At 43.5% G+C, this 13073-nt stretch overlaps 1 protein-coding gene across 4 annotated transcripts in view; it reads left to right on the top strand.

Annotated features, from left to right (window-relative positions):
• The first annotated feature begins 5221 nt into the window (after window positions 1-5221).
• Window positions 5222-13073, top strand: part of LOC119166683 (snake venom 5'-nucleotidase) — a 58432-nt gene continuing 50580 nt past the window's right edge. For 2 of the 4 annotated variants that reach the window (XM_075891511.1, XM_075891507.1), the window contains exon 1: window positions 5222-5433. The gene's annotated coding sequence lies outside the window, so the exon portion shown is untranslated. Of the gene's footprint in view, window positions 5434-8277; window positions 8298-12783; window positions 12856-13073 lie in introns of those variants that run through there. The other 2 variants (XM_075891508.1, XM_075891509.1) reach the window with 2 other exon arrangements.

Raw genomic sequence — 13073 nt, 5'->3', positions numbered from 1 at the left:
ATGCAGCACGACAGTTATTTTTTCGTCTGCTTAAAAGAAATTGACGACTATAGCTTTGGCGGCACAAAATTTCGGGTACTAGAAGACAGCGTGAAGCAAAATGCTTTATTTTAGGAGTATGAGGCCTGGTAGGCTACAGCGGATTACTAACGCTGGCACACAAGTATACCATGGAGAGCGCTTCGATTGGGTGTTTATTTTTTTAAAAGTAGTTTAGGGGAAGATTATTCTCGTGTTGTAATTGGGAGCTTGAGGAAAAGCTCAAAGAAACTCTTCGATTGCTGTTTTGTGTCTGATTAAAATACTTACGGAAGATTGGTTTTAGAATATTTTTGGACTCGATGTGTCTCAAGTGCGGGCAGGGTGCTCTCTCTTGTCTGTGGTTCTGTGTATGTCTGTGTAATACGAGGGAGGAAAGGCCCATGAATGATTGAAGATTGCCGTATTGCGTCATCGGCAGTGGCCTGGATGACGCCACCAAACAACGACGCTACAGGCAATTTGTACAGCTGGTCACCTCACGTCGATTTTCCCGCCGGTGGACGAGCTGTTGCGTTTGGCTGACCACCCTTTTGCCGCGGCCGCCACAACGGAAGAAAGGGAGCCGCCTCATTTTGTGGAGATAAGGAGCAGCGCCAAGATGTCCTGCTGTTTCCATGTACTGGGTGCTGCGTGGTTGAAATTACTCTGTCCGCTGTCCTACGGGTCCGTGAAGAGATGCGACACGCGGCGTTTCGTGCCCCGGTAAAATTCACAATGCCGAGCTTCCGCCGATTACGGACGTCAGACCACCACGTTATGCGTCTCTAACTGATGAGCTGCCGACGCTCAAATCAGTATCAGATGTCCAGATATAGCCCATCGGAGGCGCCTAGACACCGATCGTCGTTCGACAAAGCTTGGGTGGTCGGCGCGAGCGGCGAGATGACAAACAAGTTTCACCCCGCTCCCTGGACCCAAGATTCGCCGGAGGAGGCAGCATCGGCGGAACCATACACGTGTTCGGTTTGTGTATGTGTGTTTGTTGGGGGCGGGGCCGGCATAATGACACTCGTGTATGCTGTGGGACATGTTTTTGTACAGTGCCGTATGAACCTATTTCCTGATCTGGGGATCTGGGGAAATGAGACTGTATTTAATCAGCCCTCGCGGGCTGCTTAGTGTGGTTCACGGAGCTTGTTCAATAGACAGCCTGTTTCAATGTAGAGCTTTCAATGTAGAGCTTCGGGCCAGAGAGCCTGTGCCATGTAAATAATGAAAATAAACCTTCTCTACGAAGTTCAACCTCCTTCTGCTTCGACATCTTGATCCCAGATCTCCGGTGCTGCAAGGGCAGTCGCAACAATGTCTCTTTACAAATTTTATTTCCAATAAAAATGCGTTGCATTTTGCGCATAATTCTGTAGTTTTTTCTTCCCCTCGTTTCTTCTCACTCTCACTTCGTGTTCATTTAACTTGTTGATGACTGTTAATTTAGGCTGTTGATAAGATTGCTGATAAACTGTTAATAAGACTTATTAACTGCTGTAAGCTCGCAAAAGTGTACCTTTGGGGGAAGCAGGAGATATTCAAGCTGCTCCTCAGCTTTTTCTCCAAGCTTCCCTCATTTAGCACTTGATGAAGAATAACAGGCCTATATTATTATTATTATTATTATTATTATTATTATTATTATTATTATTATTATTATTATTATTATTATTATTCAATACTAGGAAATCCTAGACAAAATGATATTTGAACACGAAAACATATGAACTCATTAAGTGTATTTTAGATGCCTGGAAGGTTGGTCCTCGCAATTTCGCATACATACAAGCGTAAATACTTGAATACAAGACGCCCTACACAAGTCAACTTCTTGACGTAGCTGTCGCTGACGGAGATGCACTCTCTTCGGTTTGTGATTATCAACTTGGCCCCGCCGCGGTGGTCTAGTGGCGGAGCCACTCGGCTGCTGACCTGCTGGTCGCGGGATCGAATCCCGGCTGCGGCGACTGCATATCCGATGGAGGCGGAAATGTTGTAGGCCCGTGTGCTCAGATTTCGGTGCACGTTAAAGAACACCAGGTGGTCGAAATTTCCGGAGCCCTCCACTACGGCGTCCCTCATAATAATATCGTGGTTTTGGGACGTTAAATCTCAAATAATATTATTCTAAACATTGAAAAAAGTCATTTGAACGTTGAAAATTTGATCTGAAAATCAGAGCTCATCAGATAAATTCAAATGGTGAAAATTTTACCAGTTAGCGTTTATCTAATTTTTCCGGTTTATCCAAAAACACGGAGCCCGGACATAGTATATGCGATTCGACATAGGTTGAAAAAAATTCGTCTTCCTTGCTGAACAGGCTGCTAGCTGCGTCAAAAATATATGCTTCCATGAGCAGTCAGAGGTTATTGTTCGCGATTCACATAAACGTCATCAATTTTTTAAACTTCCACCAGAAATAGCGGTCATAAGGCTGACAATTTTCAATAAAAACCACGCCAGGTTGTCTGAATCACCAATGACACGTCCTTTACGCACGAGTGAGAAACGCTACACATGTCCCTTCTGCTATGCCCTATACGAGAATGAAAGAGATACTCTGATCTACAGTACATCCTTACGCTGAACTTCAAGTGTTTTTTATTGTTGTGCGACCTAGCTTGCCTCAGCCTTCAACTGTGCAAAGGCCACTTTTTTATTTTCCTAACTTCGCGTTGTACTTCATCACATTCTAAAAAAAAAAAAAAGATTTTTAACCCATGTTGGGTTCATTACAGACGTAAAATTTCGGCCGAAACAATGAAGGGGCTCGGCAACGCTTTTTTTAAGTGGTCTGAGAATATGAGCGACATCATTCATCCCTTTCATCGACTTGATTTTGCCTTTCACAGGCCGATCAACCGTTTTCCCGATGCCCTGGCGCATTCACCGGTGCATTGTGGAAAAGTCGCAAAACACCTCCCGGTCTCTGAGGCCTTCGCGATGCCAGTTTTCCCGGCCCCTACCGAAACGTCAGAGTGCAGCACATGAAAACGGAAAATGTAGAGAACGGTACCTTGCGGGGTTTGGCAGAAATCGTTTGCATTAGGCTGTGTGTGCTTCGAGTGGTCGACATCGCTTTCGCGCTGCTAACCCACCTCGTTCAGTCTCCTGCACTGCCATCTGCCGCTTTGGTAGGGAGGTGCATCTTCGCGGGTTGATGCGGGACAACCGGGCTCGCCAGAACAAAGGCCTCCGAGATTGAAATTTTAATCAACTATAGAAGCTTTCCTTCATGAGATATCGGTGTGTATTTTCTTGTGGCTTCGGATAAAACTAGGTGGTTGTCAATTATTCATTTCATAACCCTTCCTTCCGCAACCTCCCGGGATTCAGGAGAACACATTTGCAATCCTAAGAAAATGATTTCGATTGGTATCCGAGGCTCCTGTGAACTTGTGAGCACGCGGCGTGGAAAGAGAGAAAAAAGGAACAAAAAGGAAGAAACAGGTAGGTTAGCATGCCAAGGTAACCGGTTAGCTATCCTGCACAGAGGTGGGGAAAGAGAGGTTGTAAATAGGAGTTCTAAATATTGGTTGTAAAGTAGCGCTTGCACAGCCTTCTTTTGAGACGTTAGGTCCTGTTAATGGCGCAGGATTTCTTTTCCCGAAAGTGTTCGGTCGTCCAGTTGATCATGCGCGTTGAAAAGCATCTGTCTCTGTAAACAGTACTATGGACACTCACACAGAATACGTTGAATAGCTTCAACACTGCCACAGTGGCCACATTCTGCGGTGTCAGTCATTCCTATTATGCGGAACGCATACGCGTGCGCAAATGCGACACACAGTCACAACCCATGCACAAAAGCATAGCGTCACCCCGGCGCAGTCCTGGAGGAATGCGAAGGCTGTGAAGTTGGATCCAGGTAATATATCCACGCAGGCTCGAAGTGCGGCTTGATTCGTTGCGACGTCGTGCATAGGCGAGCAAGCATGCGGAGCTTCAGCGCAGCGTCAGAAACTACAATTGTTTTAAAGGCAGCCAAAAATCGCTGGCCTTTCTCACGACAAATGATGCCATGCTTGTGACATCCATTTGACTTGCGTTCATTGGCTTATTCGAGCATCTTGAGCTGCATAGTTACTGCGGTCGCCGTGGGGGGACGCAACGTGCACACGCTGCGCTCAATATAGGGCTTGAATCACACATGAATTGCGCGAGAGCGATATGCTGCAGATGGCTACGCTATATGCCGTTTTACCTGCGTTACGCGAAGTGATGACGACAGGCTTATAAGCCCAGTTTCCTAAAGTGCTTTACTCTTAAATGAGAAAATAAAGTGCTCAAGCTCATGACATGCACTGTTGTGACGAGACGTAACTCCTTGCCCCTCTCTCCTTCCTCCCTTTCCTCCCCTTCTCCTTGTGTAGGTGTCAGCGCACTCCGTAGGAAGAGAAGAAAAAAAAACAAACGCTTGAAGTGCTATGCGAATCCTGAAGTTCAGCCTGCATGCTTCGACATGAAGAATAAAAAAAAACAATGTGGTCCTCCATTCGTAAGAAATTGAGCTTCGATAGTGAGGTCATTCAATGATTACTTAGAAAAGTGTTGCAAGGACTCTTTACACAGATACTCCTCAAGTAAAATAGTGTTTTCGTACCCGTGAGCATCTGTCACACGCGCAGAAGTGTTATAGCCATCGGAACAGTAAATTTTTATATCGAAGCTGTTCAATTTCAGCTGGGCTATTCCTGAAGCCAAATTGTAAGCTCTACCTCATCACTGTAAAAGAGTCAACAGAATATTTTTTTTCATCTCGGTTACTTTGCTCCCTCTCTGAATATACATTTTCATTTGTGAGATGTTTCTGACATGGTCGCAATGAAAACCTTCTGGTGTGATTTCATACACGCCTCCATGATGTTGTGCCGAGATGACCTTCAGGACGAGCGTATCCTTTGTATGCGCCTTGAGCACGTCGAAAAGTTTGTTAGGTGCAGCTGGTGATAAATAACAACTTGATACCTTCACATTTTGTGGGTTGCCATTTAGCCGCAATGCGTGTAACTTCAGCGTTGAACGTCGTTTCGGAAAAGTTTTAACCATGTCCAAGAAGCTTTCTTTGTTCGCTTTCAATTCATCTTCCTCACGCCCACTGATTTCGGGACACTGTTTTTAAATAAAGTTAGTAAGCAGCCGGTACAATGCATCGTTTTTTTTTTCTTTGCTTATAGCTCTCTATAGAACGGAGGCTTTCTGAGTGAGTTGTCTTTACCTATACTTACAAAGCTTTTTACCACTCAAAGCAACGGCGCTGGTGCTTCTCATACCTCTCTTGGTATTAAACCTTCGGGTTGAGTATCCTTCATTTCTGAAGCCCATCGTAATATTTATGTGTCGACCCTGCAATATTATTTAACAGCTGGCAACATAAACAGAACAGATTCTCGCAGACAGGTAAGAGTGTCAAACGTGACTGCATCTTTTGGCTATAAAGCTTAACCTTCTAAAAGCGTTATTTGGAACTGAGTTGTTCCCATCTTTCTTTACCTCTCATTTCCCATCATTGCAGTGCGGAAAAAGCAGCCTTTCTTATGAAAAGAAGTGCCCAGTGTTGCGATTGAAGTTCTGCATGCCGTTACCCGTGTTTATGTACAGTTTGCCAGAACGAGACGTGCTGAAACATTTCAAAACTTGATTCTAAAAATCATAGTTAATGAGTGCTTACTGTCATCACTCACGTCACCGCTACTATTCCGCATTTACGGCCGATTACTCCATGTTTTATACTTGTCGCTTCGTTAGTATAGCAGCAAATATAGTTCGGCGTGTTGGTCGAGCATTATGACCGCGTAAACGCGCTAAAAACCTATACAAAATGATGAAAACCAGTATCGCTGCGTGTGATACGCATATGTGGGGTTGACTTGAACATTAAACTTCTTACACGCACCTATATATACGCATGTGCCATGTGTGCCCCGTCTTTACTTCTTTCTTTTTACAACATTTGTGCGTGTTTAAACGGCTGCTGTGTTCATTGGATTAATTGTTGCAACAAAAGTTAATCAAGGCATTTGCTATATATCATGTCTATATCATAACGTTACGGTGTGATTACTCAAGCAACGTAACGACCAACAAAACCAGATTTTTATTGTTAGCTTGCATACTTTTTATACCGTGAAACTAGCTCTGCTATTGTGTTTAAGTAAGATGACTCCTGTAAGGCTTCAATATTATAGCAGTACGGTTGTTACAATTAATGACACATTTCGGCTTACTGTACCAAAAAGAGTTGTTTATAAACTGTGCATCGCAAAGATTTCGTGGTTGCAAGACACAGTACTAGCGATCGTGCAATATATGTTAGCTCCATTTGCTTTTTGTGCATGGCGACAAGTGATGCCAGAGCTTGACGTAGAATTTCAAGGAACCAACGTCATACCCTGCTGGTCTGGTAAGACTCAGTATGTTGGCATAAGAAGTTTCAATGACTGTCACCGCGCCACGTCAATGTTTAAGTGGCGTCTGTGTCTTCTGCCTCCTGCTCGGTCCGAGAAAACAAAATTTCTGAAGCGATATATACTGTCCTTCTCGTGAAGCAGACTTTACTGTTCGGTGAGAGCAGTCATAGCTAGAGGATTCGGAGAAGTTGTCGCCGTCGTCGTTATGTTCCTTGAAAACTGGCTTGTGGTTTTCACTGTGGGTTCACGGGAAATATGCCGAATGGTGCGCAGAGAAAGGTGGTGGCTTGTTGGGTATATAAAACAACACTGTTATTTAGCAGCTGTTTTGCACTAAATCAAGTTCATGTACCTGTATAGCGGAAATATTTCTTCCCTTGGAATGTTACTGTGTTGTCTCCTAACATGGAATTACGGCACAAGCAAGTACGCACATTTGCCTTGTGTATCAGGCATTCATCACGAGAAAAACATTTGTAGAGGAACGAGAAAACACAAAACTGCGATCTGGCTTGTCAGCTATTTGGTGCCCTGATTGTACTTTTGTTTTTGTGGCATGAAGTTTTAACGGCTACACTGAACTCGTGAGCGCTTGCCTATCAATTAAGCATTTTTGAAAACAGACCGTAAATTCTCGAACTTTATCAGTAAAAAAAAATGACATACCCTGTTCAGAGGGATTAGTTGACGCAGATACTTAAGTGTCAAACAGAATCTTCATGCGTAACTCATTATTATGATATCATTCTTTCTGTTTAATTATTACATATATGTTAAGTGTTGAAACAAAAAAAAAATCAAGTAGTATTAGGAGTGTCTGCTGCAGTACGTGATACACAACACGAGTGTCCCTGTTCACCGCTGTTACCAGTGTCCTTACAATAGAACAGTAAGTGACACAACTGCTTCATTTTGAAGCGTCCGGCGTTCATTCGCGCACAAAGTGAACCCTCGTGACCCACTCTGAGCGAGCGATGACTCTTGTGACGTCTTCATGATGTTACATGTAGATGAGCGAAATTCGTGGCGTCATCACGACGTCATCGTGGCACCGCACGATGAGGTCACGTGATAACGTCTACAACTCAAATCGTCGATTGATGAGAGGTTGACCGATGCCGGAGGTAGTGCAACGCCATGTGACGTGCCGAGTAGATCACTGGCCTAATCATCATCATCCGCCTGACTACGCCCATTGCAAGGCAAAGGCCTTTCCCATGATCCGCCAATCAAGCCGGTATTTCACTTCGTTCTGCCACGTTATACATGAGATAAGCCTAATAGTAGGCATAATAACACCCTAGAGAAAAATGTGGCGTTAGTGTTTATGGGAGCTGCAACGCATGGTATTTTAGCCAGCATAGTAAGGACGGTATATGGTGGATATCATAACGACGGGTAATACATGCATTTGTCTATTCTTCGTTGTTTCGGCTTCCCGCGTGGCCTGTTGCCACTTCATTACAACACGAAGTGCAGTAAACATTCAGCAATTCCACTTCACCACCTCAACCTTCATGAGCTAAACAATTGAAATCGCATCGTTAAGTTCACAACGATCCATTATTATAAAAATAATTGACAAATGTCAAAGCACAACGTTAAACAAAGTCCCAAGTGCGTTAGAAGCCGCAAGCAAGAAGGTCAGAGAATTCCGTGAGCTATCCATCATTCCCGCGGTGGTTGAATGGTCGCAGCGCCAGAGTTCGATCGCGCGAATATTGTACGGAACCTTATGCAGAAAGCTTTCGTAGAGTGGTACGCTTTTCGTACGTGTTTTGATACGTCAGACATGTCTGTACAGGCGTTGCGTTGGCGTGGCCTTGAATGGCAAGTGCGGGTCGACCATGCATTGTGAGTATGCTTGGGGAGCAGCTCGCTTATTGAGAATGCCGACGTGAGCAGAGGCAGTAGTTCAACCGTCAGGCTGGTCACCCAGCTCCACTGAGTGGAATGGCTTCAGCTGTGTGTGTAGCATCGTAAGCTTTAGGGAAACTTCAACACCAATATAGGTGTCAGCAAAATGTGATAACAAATATCTTTGAAAATGATACCGTGTGAAGGTTAGGTAGACTTACGCAGCTATACTGTTTAAGAAAGAGAGTTCAAAATAAATTTGCAGCTCTTCCTGCAGTTAGTCCGGTTGTTGCGGCTTTGAGCTTATGCAAACCGATCATTAAATATAATGTTCCTATTGCGCGTAACTTGCAGCGGTGTTTGCAGAGGCCGGGTGGGCCAAAACTTTTGGAGGCTTCGTATGAGCTGCGCTCGATAATAGTGGCCGTTATCATAAGACAAGATGATCCACGTCGCATCAGTGTTGTGATCCTGACACACGTTGAAGCTAGAGGGAACGCAATACGCTTTATGAAGGCTGTTTGCAGCATTTATCATGCTATAGCGCTGTGACAGTAGTTACTCGCCTTCAGATATTTAGATTTGTCCGTGTTTCTCTGGAAGCGCGAGCTACCGACCATCTAAACCGGTGATATAGGCTTCGTGAGATTTACAGGCGTCACGTCGGTGTCGTCACATTTGTCTTGTCTGTCGACTTATATACTGAGAACCCCTCATAGCTCCAAGGAGCTGGTGAATGACCTTTTGAACGTGTTTGGTCAAGATTAGCGTCACAGCTATTCGTAGCACAAAAAGGGGTGCATAGTAAATAATTATTTGAGGTACTTCAAGAGTCCCCTACGAAATTTATATAAAAGTGTAGAGTGGGAGAGAATCGCATAAATAAAACGCATTGTTCATGGACAAAAGATCATTGCAGCTTAGTAATACAACATTATATGGCACAGCAAGTCACAAAACGTTGTACCTAAATACAACAAAACTAAATAACGATAATGATTGATATGTGGGGTTTAACGTCCCGAAACCACCATATGATTATGAGAGACGCCGTAGCATAGGGCTTCGGAAATTTCGACCACCTGGCGTTCTTTAACGTGCATCCAAATCTGAGCACACGGGCCTACAACATTTCCGCCTCCATCGGAAATGCAGCCGCCGCAGCCGGGATTCGATCCCGCACCCTGTGGATCAGCAGCCGAGTACCTTAGCCACTAGACCACCACGTCGGGGCAACGAAACTAAATAACGGATACGAATAAGTGCTCTGAGAGAGGAAGCTTGTTACTTAAAGTCAGAAGCACAGGCGTGCATCCGCATGGTTCTCCATTAGGGGAAGGGCAAAATTTCATCAAAATGGGGCATAGCGCTAGCACACATGGACGAGGATGAGACGTACAAGCCCTCGTTTAGTCGCAGCGTCTCCCCTGCCCCTGTTGACTGAGTACAAAGGACAACGTGCTTCACTATGTGTGAAAAGAAGCGAAAATCAAGAAATTACGTGCTCCTCACAATGGCCTGCGTTACGTCTTTCCTGAGGTAAAGACGGGAAGTAAACAGTTCTCGAAATGAAAAATCAGGAGCCTTCGGCCGCCATTATCGCCAGAAAGCTGCCTGCGTGCTCAAAACTATACGTAACGTACGAAGGATGCTTTGCGCCCCCTCTTACATATTCGCTTGCTGGATTCCGTGCTGACCACTTGTGCCCTCGCGATCTCCGACGACCGCGCAGCTCTGGCCGACTGAGTTGGTCCTACGCCACCTCCTGCCGCCGGTCCCCTACGACGACGACAGCGTAGCTCTGGCCGACTGGATTAGCCCTACGCCATCTCCTGTCGCCGACAAGAGCTCTCACGAGTGGTGCCCCGTCCTCGGGCTCCTGTGACCGTGTTTCATCTTTCCTATCTTCTTTCACTTCCGTCGTCGCTCACTGTCCCTGCGCATCTCTCTCTCTCTCTCTCTCTCTCTATATATATATATATATATATATATATATATATATATATATATATATATATATATATATATATATATATATATATATATATATATATATATATATATATATATATATATATATATATATATATATATATATATATATATATATATATATATATATATATATATATATATATATATATATATATATATATATATATATATTTAATCCTATACTTTAATCTCTCCTTACCCCCATCTTTTGTGAGCTACTGTTGAGGTGTCGCACCAGATGTAGACAGTTACAGGGCTCATTTTTCTCTTCTCTTCCCTTTTATAATCACAATCTCACCCCCTCTTAGGTAATTAGGCGAAACGGGGACGACCCCCCTGTACACCCCTGACACCCTCATGCACACGTCTATGGAATTCCAGATGGGTATACTATTGTGTTGAAAGATAAAACAAAGAACACTGCTTTATTGTGGCAATTCTGAAGACGAAGTTAAAGGAGAATTCTTGTACTGTACAATCAAGGCGTAGATAACTTCGTAGGCACGATCGTCGGAACTTTATGCACGAGACGGCAGTAAAACATGGTACCAGGAAAGATATGCGTTGCTGTCATGTGTACAGTGTGCGCGTGAAAAAAAAAAAATTACCCACAGAAAACTTCATGTGCGTTGCGAGCGGCGGCATGTTGAGCAATTCTTTCAAGGGCACTTTGAAACACTTTGAAATCACGAGTAGGATGACAAGGTGAAATGCACTGATTCTTTTTTTTATGAACAGCGCCAAGTGAGTTGGTAATGGCAGTTTGTAGGGAATGCGAAATGATTAATGCATATTCCAGGAAAGAACGCACAAGTAAATTGTATGTTGAAACCTGTTGCGCGCCCTGTGCGCCAAATCAATCTTCTTTTTCACTTTAGATATGATATATTCTGTGTAGTCAGTCCACATTAAACTAGAACCATAAAGATGCTGAGGTATCCAACCAATGTATGCCACTATGATGCGTACTATTTTGAGACCTTAAGACAGAAGTGGACATTAAGTGTGTGGTCTTTTCTATAATAATTTGCAGTGATGACGTTCCTAAAGCTATTTCTTTGTATATAATGAAATTTTGGTTAAAACGGGAACTGTTGAATAATACTTATTTCTATGCCATTATTAAATGTTAAAAATAAAATATAATATGTTATTGAACCTCAATGAGCCCCCAAGTTGACTAGAGTTCGACAGTACATACTATAATTTCATTTAAGCACCTGCAAAATATATTTTTACTATATTGTTCGAGAAATCGTAGTGTTTTACTGTAAAAATTGAGAATACATATTGTTAGTTAGTCATGAGAAGGAGTGTATGCATGAATATCAAGGGCTAAAATGAATCATCTAAGCCTTACATTATTTTCGACGGTAGTTCCAATGCCATGGCGTTATGTTGACATGTGTTGACTAAACAACCTCACTTCATTGCACTCGTCCAATCGCATGAAGGCTGCGCTCCCACGAAGATACCAAGGTGTGCGGACGTGGTATTAGGTCTTCATGCCTTAGAGATACATACTGAACTTATGTACACCTAACTGTGTAACGCGCATGTAGACTGGAAGGCACGAAGGGAGGATGTGTAGCTTTCACTGACAATTTTTCCATCGAACAGGCAGGACATTTTTAGCCATGCTTGCGGAGACAGATCCATTCAAAGGCCCTCTAGCCAGGCATCAATTCAGACATTCGTGGCACAGTGGAATTCGTAAGGCGCTGTTTGGGGAGCGCGTTTTATCGAAGTTAAAGTTTTCAGGTATGTTCACCATCAGATCACAGAAAGAAACTGGCCTGTCGTAGTATACCATGGCGCAAGGAGGCGTGAACTGCTGTGAACGCAGACACAGACTGCCATTTTTTTTTGGCATCAGCCAGAGTGAAAACACGTTCCATGCCTTATTTCGTGAGCTGGCGCCGAGACGGCGCGCCATGCTCACTTCACGAACGTTTCATTCTTTTCTTTCGGCATTTTCTATATTATTTCGCCGCGCCTTTCCATTGACAATATTTGGCATTACGAAATGGATGATATACCGGTCGGACGGGAAGTACGTGGCATTCAACGAAAGCGAATGAGTCGTCTTAGCCGAAAGCTTAGAGACCAAGTGTTTTTTTTTAAATTGCGAATAGCTTTAAACGCCGCTTTTTTTAGTAATAAATGCGTTTATTGAGAGGTTGGAACCTATATATGACTCCAGATACTCCTCTTCCCTTACATAATAATTTTCGTCAGGAAGTTGGCAATAATGTAAAGTTTGCAACATCCACGCTCGAAAAATGTACATTTGCAAAAGCAATGTTCTCCCGTCATGAACAATTTTCACGTGTCAGCAACCATGTTTTCACACAAAAAACACAAGAAACGTTTGTAATTTACGCACCACTTCTTTTCTGGCCATTTCAAAATCATTCGAATTGTTTTTGCAGGAACCGCGATTTATAGTATTCATGGCAAACAATATTTCGTTTAAACTTATTTTCAGTGGGTTCGCTTCACAGACATGAAAGGGCGCTTGCTGTGTCATGGACATCAACTCCATCATGAAAGGTCTGAGGTATAATGCCACAATCTTTTCCATGAGTCACCTGTATTTCGTCACAAATACATCATTAAACAATCCTATATACCAACAAATACCGAGAAAAACTACCGGGGACCCCTCCGCAAATGCACATAAGCGTAATACTATAGGCCGTCACAAAGGGCATAGTTCTGACATGCACTCTGCACTTGTAACGCGGAATCTCGGGAGTATTAAACGCCTTCCAGCTT

The sequence above is a fragment of the Rhipicephalus microplus genome, chromosome 1, assembly GCF_043290135.1.
Source record: "Rhipicephalus microplus isolate Deutch F79 chromosome 1, USDA_Rmic, whole genome shotgun sequence".
NCBI classification, from domain to species: Eukaryota; Metazoa; Arthropoda; class Arachnida; order Ixodida; family Ixodidae; genus Rhipicephalus; species Rhipicephalus microplus.
This window is presented reverse-complemented; position numbering and strand designations above follow the sequence as displayed.